The 10,041-nt window shown below is 63.4% G+C and overlaps 1 long non-coding RNA gene across 1 annotated transcript; it reads left to right on the top strand.

Moving 5' to 3' along the window:
* Positions 1–1,049: 1,049 nt before the first annotated feature.
* Positions 1,050–9,770, top strand: LOC113621155 (uncharacterized). Its single transcript, XR_003433067.1, has 2 exons — positions 1,050–7,061; positions 8,776–9,770. It is a non-coding gene; the product is annotated as an uncharacterized LOC113621155 (long non-coding RNA).
* Positions 9,771–10,041: the final 271 nt, after the last annotated feature.

The raw sequence follows: 10,041 nt of genomic DNA, 5'->3' as shown, positions 1-10,041 counted from the left end.
CCCCACCTCTCAATGAGAGGAGAACCAAGGAATCGGCAGCCATATTGAAAACTGCTGCACTACTGCCTCTTCCTAGCTTCCAATTTCTTCCTCTCGTCTTTGAAAATCTACCATCTGCCAAGGCTGGGCTTACATCCCAAGCCAGAAAACCTTCCTGCTAACTCCCATCCCCAGTTGCACTTCCGGCTCACACATGTTTCTTTGGTTCTGACCTCTTTCTGATGAATAACAAGGACAGCCGTGAGCGTGATACCCCTTACGTTGCCCACGTGGTCACACATATATGTTCTTTTTTGGCTCTCAGAGCAACCCTGTGAGACATTTCAGAGGAGGGGGCATCTCACCTGGAGTTTTGCAGGATGAGTAGGAGTTCTCCAGACAGAATTTGAAAGAAGGTGTGGTGAGCTTGGGCACATGCACAGTCAGGTGTGGCTGGAGGACAGTTTCACTTACCCTGGGGCAAGGAGCTTTTAGTGGGGACGTGCACCAAACAGACCTGTGTCTTAGGAGGACCCTTCTGGCCCCAGCAGTGTGAAGACTGGCAAGTGGCCCAGAAGGAGCTGGTGCTGGTGATTGCCCACACGTCCCCCCACAAGAGCCTGTCTGCCTGTGCCTCTACTCCCTGTTTTATGTGGTTTCAAGAGTCCTTCCAAGCATTCTCTGGGGTGGGTGGGAGGGCACTGTTAGCCCCATTTTGCAGATGAGAACAGTGAGGGTCTGAGAGGTTTCTCTGGACTCCAAGTTGGGTGGAAGGGCTGGGACCAGAGTTCGGAGCTCCTCTTGTCTGCCCCACACCCTCAGCCCTCGGCACCCACCTCAGACAGGGCGGGAAGTTCCTCCTCTTTCCCCAGCACCCCAGCTGCCCCTGCGGCTCCCACCCCTCTCAGCCCTGACCACATGGCCCAGAAAGACTGATTCAGAGCCAGCTGCAGGCAGCCGGGCCTCTGGTTTAGATCAGGAGGCAGCAGGGAGCACGGTCATGTGCTCACTCATGTCCAGGGCTCCTCGGGGCCACAGGAGGGGGAGGGTAAGATCTCAGGGGGAGGGGTGCTGGACTGAGGGGAAACCAAGGCCCGGAATGGGGGCGGGCTCAGCTTCTGCCATTAGCTTGGGCCCGGCTTCCCCTCCCGTCCAGGCATCCAGTTCCGGCTCTGCCCACTGGGTAGCCAGCCGGCCGGGGCCAGTGCTTTGCTGCCTGCCTGCTTCAGACTGGCCCGGTCACCCCGAAAAGCTGACAAAAGCCAGCTGCCCTCCCAGTGGTTGCCCGGCAGGCAGACACCCAGAGGCGTGATGCCTGCCCTGGTCTGGCACGAGAGGCTGCCAGGAGGGCCCTTGGAAAGCTCCTCTCCACTCCCACTCCCAGGGGCTCTGCAGCTCCTTTCCGGAATGGCTTCCCGATGAGGTCATGCCGCTCAGAGCGAGGGAGGAGGCCGCAGGGAAACGCTGCTGGCCGGGCCCCAGTTCGCCTGGAAGATGGCTGCTCGCGGCCTCCAGGCCTGCCTGCCCAATGCTGCCAGACGGGGGCCACGGGGCCAATCGGGGAGAGGACGCCGGGCTGGGACGCTTGGCGGCCTCGCTCTGGGGCAGCCCAGGGGACCCCGGATGTTGACTCGTCTCCTGGCCTCGATGGCGCGGCCCCCCGGCCCCCAACCTCGGCCGCGGCCCCGCACTGAGCCCGGAGCCCGGCCTGTGATCACAGCAGCGCCCGCAGGGCACCGAGGCCCGGGCCGAGGGGGAGTGGACGCACTCTGGGCCGCAAGGGCGGCCTCGCAGCACCGTCGCCTCGGGAGCTGCCCGACATGCCGGCTCCAACCTGCCAAGCTGCAGGTTCCTGGAACATGAGTCCTTTCCGGCTACAGAGCAGAGAGCTCGAGGCCGCCCGCCTTCCTGTGCCGGGGCCCGGAGGAAATGCTGAGCTGGCGCACGCGGAGGGCGGCCAGGGCCTTCGCCCACGCCCCCGTCAGACCTCCCCTGGCCCATGCGAAGCCAGGCCCCGTTTCCCTGTCAAGCCTGGCACCGCTCCCTTCCTGGGGCTCTGGTCCAGGCTCCTCTGCAGGTGGGACCTGCCCAGGAGACTTGGGAACTGAGCAGGGAAGTGTCCCAAGGGGTGACTCACCTCCCTCCCCCACGGAGGCCACAGGAGCCAGCGTGACCCAACAGCCCCCGGGCCTCCCAGGGGGGAGGAAGGGACACTGAGCTTTGAAACTGCCCCATGAGGGCTGGGGGAACAGGGTCCATGGAGGCCTCATCGGGCCCTCCCTGGGGCCTGGCAGCCAGAGGAGGGTCACCCCCACCCCGAGGGTGGGCCCAGCTGGAGGTGCAGCAGGATCCCTGCTCTTGGTGGCCTTTGGGACTGGCGGTGGGCAGAGCGAGCAGGGCAGGCCTCGGCCTCTGCAGGCCTGGCCAGTCCCGTCTCTGCCTCGAATTCGTTGTGTGACGTTGGCCAAGGCCCTGCTCTCCATCTGCAGCCCGGAGGCGTGGGGTCAGGGGCCCCCCAGGCCTGAAAGCTCAGGCCCAGGACCGCAGCTGTGTGGGGTGGGAAGCCTCTCTCTGGGCCTCGCCTCGCATTTCCACGTTGGAAGAGATCCAGCCACCGCCGGGTAGCACCCCGCGCACAGAGGAGGGCCCGGGTGCGGGAGTAAACGGCCGGGCCGGGATCCGAGCCCAGACTCCTCTGCTGGCCCCGAGTGACCCCGCTGGGCCTCCTCGCCTCCCTCCCGCTCTCCCTGCCCGAAGCACAGGCTCCAGGAGGGCCAGACTCCGGCTCCCGGAGCAGAACTGCTCCCCTCTGCTGCCCCCTGGTGGCTGAAGTGACACATGGCGGCCCAATCCCCAAACCCCGGGCACCGCCGGGCCGGGCGCCCTCACACGCAGAGACACCCACAGATGTGTGCACCCACGGGGACACAGATGCCCTCACTAGCAGCTCTGGCTAAGAGCACCACCTGGCTTATTTCACTGAATCTCCCTGTCTTCCCATAGACGGCGTTACCCCTTTACAGATAGGGAATCCAAGGTTCAGGGGCTCGGTGGGCAGCCGGGCAGACCCTGCAGGGAGGTGATTTGTCAGGTGGCTGGTGGAGTTCGTCATCAGACGCCTCAGGGTGGAAAACTGCCCCAGTCAGCAGCCACCGGGGCTTGAGGCTGTGGAAGGGGAGGAGGAGTGAGGGAGCCCGGGGCTCCCTCTTCTGTAGGGGCGGACGGCCACCCAACTGAGGAAGAGAAGGGCCCAGTTCATGGGAACAGGAAGGCGCGTGTCTGGGACGGCGTCCCGGGGCCCTGGGTGTAGGGGCAGGAGTGGGGCGGTGCCACCGTCCTGGGACAGAGGGGAGTCGGGACCCAGGCCCACACCTGGAGTCCCCAGAGCCATCACTACCCTCTCTGGCTTCTGGCCTCCAGGACCAGGCTCTGCACTGGCTGAGTCCCCACCACGTGTTAGCTCTGCGCCAAGGCTGCACGCCCCTCCCCTCGTCCTTACCGGTCACCGAGGGCTTTCACAGGGGAGGGAGATGCGCTCAGAGGTCCAGCAACCTGCCTAGGGCCACGTGGTGGCCACAGCGGCGGGCTGCCTGAGGACCCACGTTCCCGACAGCATCCTCGGGATGGGGGTGGGAAGGCTGGCGGGTCAGTAGCTAAGGACATGCTGGCCACTCCTCTCTGCAGGTGCTTGCTCACCTGGGTGCCCTCTCTGCTCCCTAAGGTCTGACTGCCTTCGCCTCCCTGCCCGCAGAAAGCACCGTCAGGCTCTTCGGCTAGCCTCCACCCCAACCCCCGTTCCCTGGCGCCTGCCTGGACACCCATCACAGTGGGCACAGTGCTGGTGCCAGGCCAGGCATGAGACAGGAACCCAGCAGGGCCACATGGCTTTAGGATCCGCTGAACCCGAGTGTCAACTTTTGCTGGTGGGGAAACTGAGGCCCAGAGAGAGGAAGGGCTTGACTAGGCCCAGGATGGGCCAGACACAGAGTTGGAGTGGGATCAGAGCCAGAATCCAGGGGTCCCCATCACTGGTCCCACATCTGTGGCACTGAGTCCCGGGAGAACAGCAGGGACAGAGGACAGGTGGGGTCTCCCAAGTCCCTCCACCCCTGTCTCCCCGAGTTTCCCACAGGAAAGGAGACAGGGAGGGGCACCACTGTGCCTGTGTGACTGGTGACGGGCGGGCGTGAGGCTTGGCTGGGCCCCAGGGGGGCAGCGAGGGGAAGCCGTGGGCATACCCTGTCTCCTGCTCGTCCCCGGGCAGTCCCCGGGGACCCTTATGGAATGACTGACGGGAGGTGGGGAGAATGCTTACATAATCCAGGGGACACCATCTTGCTGTCCCATGACCTACGCCTTCAGGCCAAGCAGAGGTAACAAGGCCCGAGGTAGTCGTGCCAAAAACACGCCCAGGGCCTGCCCGTGTGCCCAGCCACTGGTCCTGTGGCAGTTCACCCGGGGGTCCTCAGGTAGGATGCAAGGTGTTCGAGCCAGTCTGCCCAGCTCCTTCCAGGTCCCTGCCTATCTGGCTGTGTGTCACTGGGCAGCTCACTCAACCTCTCTGTGCCGCTTCACAAAGCACAGTGAACAAACACACAGAAGATGCTATAGCACCTGGTGCAAGAGAAACGCTGAATGGATCCTAGGTAGCGCTGTTGATGTGATGGGTCAAAGCCAGGGATTTGGGGGGAAGCAGAGGCGGCCCTGCTCTCGGGGTCTCCAAGTCTAGAGGCAGAAACTTGGCTGATGTCACCATCCGGGCAGCCTGGGGCAGGAGGGAGTGACTCATTCCCTGGGACGTGGGGTTTGGTAAGGAGGGCGGGGAGGGACCCGCCTGGCCCTGAAGAGGTGTGCAGCATCACATCACAGGCAGAGGGGCTGGGGTCGGGGGTGCAGGAGGCGGGGGGGGGGTGCAGGGCGAGGTCAGTGCTAGGCAGGCAGGTTCTAGGAGGTCTGAGTTTGTGCCGTGAGTGGCCCTAGCTGGAAAAGCCATCCATTCGTCCCCGTGGCAATGGCCACGACGCCCCTGTGGGGGAGGCCGAGGTGAGCGCTGCCTCCACAGGGCCTGGGCAGACCGGAGGTACCTGGCCCCCATCACCCCTGTGTCCTGGAGTCTCCGTCTCGGGGCCAGGCCGGGGCTGTTGAAGGGGGGCAGGGGCTGCGTGAGGCCTGCGTGAGGCCCTGCACAGCTGGATGCAATTAGGAAAGCTGAGACGTTATTGTTTTGGGGTTAAATCGAAACTAATCTCCCCAAGGTGATGGCCAGACACCTCAAGGGTGTGTTCTCGCGATGTAGCCCCTTGGGCTCCGGAAGCGGGGCCCCTGGGTTCCAGGGATGTGTGGAAAGAGGATAGTAAGGGCCCTGCTGCCCCGCGGGCCTGGTCCAGCCGGAACAGGGTGGCGTGGGTTCCTCCCACCCCATCCTGCAAATCCCAGCTCCGTCCGCCTCCCACTGAGCCCGCCCCCTCCCACCCCGGCTCAGCTGCACTATTGGCCCAGCCCTGCCCCGCCTCCGCTGGCTCTACCCCCGCACCTTTCCCCTCCACCTCCATTCGTCCACCACCTGGGCCGTTTTCTTAAACTTCCAGGTGGCCCAGCCCGGGCTCCCCACCCTTGGGGAGACCTCACTGCACCCCTCAAGGCTTCCCCACCCTGCACGCCAGTTCCCGTGGCTTTTGACACCCACTACCTTGTTTGTCCCACGACACTGGGGGGCATTTCAGTCAGATGGAGACATCGAGGCCAGGGAGCAGAAGGAACGTCTGGAAGGTCCCGGGGTGAAAGCAAAGCCAGGTCTGGGAGGCAGGGTCTGAACCCCCTCCCACTGAGCACCAGACAGAGGGTGTGGGACCCAGGAGCTGGGAAACGGGGGCAGGGGGCTGCCGCCATGTCCACCGAGGGACGCAGCCCCACTCTTGGCCTCCAGTGGCCTCCGGCGCGGGGCAGCCAGGCTGCAAGGGCCTTGGAAACACGACCGGGGCTGTTTGTTCAGCTGTCTGCGTTGGCGTCTGCTCCCCCTCTGGGGCCTGGTCTTTCTGGAGTTAAAATACCCAGCCCTGCCCCCACCACCGGGCAGTGACCTGCTCAAAGCAGGAGGTCTCTGCAGGAGGCTGGTGGGCAAAGCCGAGGAGTGGAGGCCCGGGCCTCGGCCCGAGCCACGTGGAGGCGGTGGGACCCAGGGACCACCCTCTCCGAACAGGAGTGCACATCTTCTCTCCCCAAGGTTGCTGCGGGGCAAGGGCCCTGCTAAAGGAAGTGGAGAGCACCCTCGTTTTGGGGCATTTGAGGAGCATTTCATGAAGGAACATGGCCGTGTGCAGAGCTGAGGACGAGCTGCCGGGGATGAGCAGTTCTCTGGAGCTGGTGGCGGAGGGTCGGAGGTGGGCTTGGGCCCCCAGCCTGGAGCCGGCCTTTGGTAGAGGCCCCCGTCCTCCTGCCAGTGCCGCCTACGGGCTGAGCCCAAGTGGACGTCAGCGCTCAGGAAGCCTGTACGTGCGTCCCTCCATCCAGGTCAGCCTCCGGGCGGCTGGAGCTGGCGGAGAGTGGGTCTGCAGATGCAAAGGGAAAGGGGGCAGCAAAGCCCCCGAAGAAGGGAGACTGTGGCTATAGAAAGTTCCTCGTCAGGTGTAGGGGTGGAAGCAGCCACCGTACTTTCTTGCTCCAGAAACGCAGAGAAGCCCCGCCTGGAGCCAAACAAAAAGATGGAACTCTGTGGCCTTTCTTTAGAACCTTACTGATGCCGCCGTCCAGGGGCGGCATCTAATTTCCCTCGCCCTGGGTTGCCTGGGTGAGTAGAAGGTGTGGAAGGGCGCTGGGTGGGCTCGGGGGCTGGGCTGTGGCAGCCGGCACCGCCACCCGGCCTTCTCGGGCACTGGCTCTAGGAACCCAGCCGGGTGAGGTGCAGCCACGTTGAGGGGTCACAGCTGACAGCCGGTACTGCCCGACGTGGGAGCGAGGCTCCTGCAGTGACTCCAGCCCCTGGACCCTGAGCCACCTCCAGCGAGGGCCCCGACCTGGTGCAGCAGAGGTGAGGTGCTCCTGCTGCACTCGGTTCAAATTCTGGACCCAGGGAGTCCATGAGGGTAATAAAACGGCCATGACAAGCCTCTGTCTTTCGGGCTGATCTGTTAGCAGCTAACCCAGCAACAGGGACAAACATCACGACACAGGTGGGCCCCGGCTTCTCTGTGCAGTCTCTCTGGACAGTGCTGAACCACCACCTTCGCTCTCTTTACTCCGAATGACACCTCCTGACCTTCATGGGCTGGCCCCCTGCTGGTCTGCAGAGAGGCAGGGAGAGGGCCGTGGCCTGGGCAGTGGCTGGGGAAGGGGGAGAACAGACGTGACAGTGCCCAGGAGACAGGCAGAGGCAAGTCCTCCAGCACAGACCCAGCATCCAGTGGCACCTGGCTGGGAGGTCGGGGTGAACACGACATGCCCAGGGTTCAGTGTTCCCATCACAGGGTCACGGGGTCAGTCAAGGAGGAGAGAGCACACCAGGCTGTGGAGTGAAATCACCACACAAAGCTGAGGGATTGCACCCCGAGGACACACAGACCCACCAGATCACGAAGACCGCTTGCACCTTTCCTTCGTCTCCTTACTTGTACAATGGGAGAAGTGACAGGCACTGGGCTGGGCTGTTGTCAGGTCGAAGCGAGTGGCAGTGATGGGTGTGTGCTGTGGGCCTGGCAGGTGGGGCCCCTGTGCCTGGCAGCCCGACTTGGGTCGAGACCTGACACCTTCCGACCCTAACCACAGAGGAATCGCTTGTGGAAACCACCACTTTCCCTTTTTGCCTTGGCTGCTGGGAAGATTCGAACAAAAGCTGGGAGCTCACCTCTGGCTCCACTTAGACCTACCTTCTTGCCCGTGCTTTCCTTTCATCTTTTACCTCTACTTTTCATCCCACGTCCTGTGGCATCTTGGTTGTACCCCCAAATCCCTTCTGGGCGAGGTGACCCTGACTCCTTCCTTCAGGCTCCTCAGCCCCCACCCCCGAATGACATGGAATTCTGCCCTCGGGAAAGATGCCAGCCAGGCACGGGACGTTCACGCCCTCCGCTTGGGCTCAAATCCTTGCTCCCGGTCTCACGGCGGTGTCAAGGCCGCCCCTCCACCCAGCCTGGCCCCCAGGCTCCTGAGTACAGGAGGCAGGAAGGACACCCCTGAGCTGTCCCTTCTCTTTGGAGAGAATGTCCTGCAGATGGCATCCCAGGCCTCTGTCCCAAGGAACTCAGTCTAGCCAAGAGGCGGGGGTGATGGAAAAAGTCCCGGGGCCGTGAGAGCCTGGTGGTGAGGGGCGGGGAGGGGCGAGGCGGAGGGCTATCCAGAGAGGCTGCCTGGAGGAGGGGGCCTCACAGGTGAGAGCTGAAGCTGAATAGGGTCAGTCAAGAGAAGGTGGTGCAGGGGAGAACAGGTGGGAAGGAGGCCACGAGCAGCGGGCAGGACAGGTGGGTCCATGGCCCTTCTGGAGCCAAGGAGCTGAGAAGGTCGTTTGAAGCTGGCCCTGTGAACTTGTGTTGACGGGGCTCTGGGGCCTGCGTCAGCAGAGGCAGGGATCCCGGGTGCCTGGGGAGGAGGGAGCAGGTGGGAGGCTTGGAGAGCAACGGGGAGCCACGGAAGGTTATGGGAGGAGCGTGTGCCGGGCTCTCAGATGCTCACTCAGAGCACAGCTCTGACCTGATCATTCACTCGGACCTGAAGACTTCTCTGACAAATGAGCCTGGCCCTACTTGCCTGGTGGAGGGGTGTTTCTCCCCAGCTTTGGCACTCCAACCCCCCATACCGTTCCAGGCAGCGGCAGAGAGAAGGGAGATCTCTCAGGGAAGGACAATGGATTCTGTCCAGCTTTTGACACTAAAATAGACTTTTAAAAGCATGGCTGAGACCACATTTTTGAAAGAAAAACAAGAAAAGGAGCTTCTAGAAGCCGGAACCCCAGCCAACGTGAGTTCACATCCCAAACAATGGCTCTGGGGAGATGATGAGCCAGTGACCCTGACCTGGCGCGGCGGCGGGCCTCCAGGGGGGTTGGGCCTAAGGGGGTTGCAGACCCTCAGGACAGGGCCGGGCTGGGCTCTGAGGGTTTGGCGAGCCTGGCCTGTGCCCGCTGCCCTGAGATCGCAGGGGGCGGAGCCACGTGCTGCTCCCGGCTTTGGTGAAGGTGAGGTGGGGTGGTCCTGCAGTGGCCACGAGAGCACGTCCACTCTTCCAGATGCCCCAAGAGGGATGTGCAGCAATTGAGGCATGGGTGGCCCGGGGGACCTGGCTGGAAGGAGGACCCCGGAGGCTGCCTGCCTGGACAGAGGGCGTCCGAGGCTGGGCGCTGCCGACGGTGACGTTGAAGGAGAGAGATGCCACTGGAGAAAGAGCGCTCTGAGGGGACTTAGGTTACCCTGTTGACCAAGATCACGGGTCTGCTAGAGCCAGAGCATTAGATACGAATTCGACTATGAACAAGTGGATTCCGTCTTGCCCGCCGGACGTAGCCATCTTTCCTCAAGGATGCCCAGCCAGGCGGGGTGTCTCGGCCCCTGAAACCCCAGCCCAGGGTGGGCGCCATGGGGTCCAGGGGACACTGTGGCTTCCCAGGATTGACTTCTGCACCGGCCCAGCCACCAATCCCTGTGCCTGGAGTCTAAGGTCCAGTTCCCTTGGGGCCAGAAACTGAAGCCTCTGCGGCTGTAGGGCCTTGGTGGGAACCGAGCAGCAGGATTCTTTTCCTTTGGGGGAGGAGGCCGAGGCCACCCCTGGAGTCGTTTCACTTGTAAATTAGGTCTTGGCTTTTCTCCCCTCTGGCTTTCTCCCCTTTGCCTTGGCCGAGAGGTGACCATCTGCAGTCCGGGCCAGTAATGGGGTGGCCACCCCCCAGCTGGGTGACTAGATGGTCGCGGGGACAGTTGGGGGGATGCAGGGACAGGGAAGGGGCACCAGCCTGGGGGGCCGTGCTGGAGGCAGGGCCCCCCGCCCGCCAGCCACGTCCAGCCCCCTCACTTTAGTTGGAGGCGGCCCTGGGTGGGAGCCGGGGTGGGTTGCCCTCCCCCAGCCCCGCCATCCAGG

This window comes from Aethalodelphis obliquidens, unplaced genomic scaffold, assembly GCF_003676395.1.
Source record: "Aethalodelphis obliquidens isolate GAN/ISIS:26980383/991018 unplaced genomic scaffold, ASM367639v1 scaffold8, whole genome shotgun sequence".
Classification (NCBI taxonomy): Eukaryota; Metazoa; Chordata; class Mammalia; order Artiodactyla; family Delphinidae; genus Aethalodelphis; species Aethalodelphis obliquidens.
This window is presented reverse-complemented; position numbering and strand designations above follow the sequence as displayed.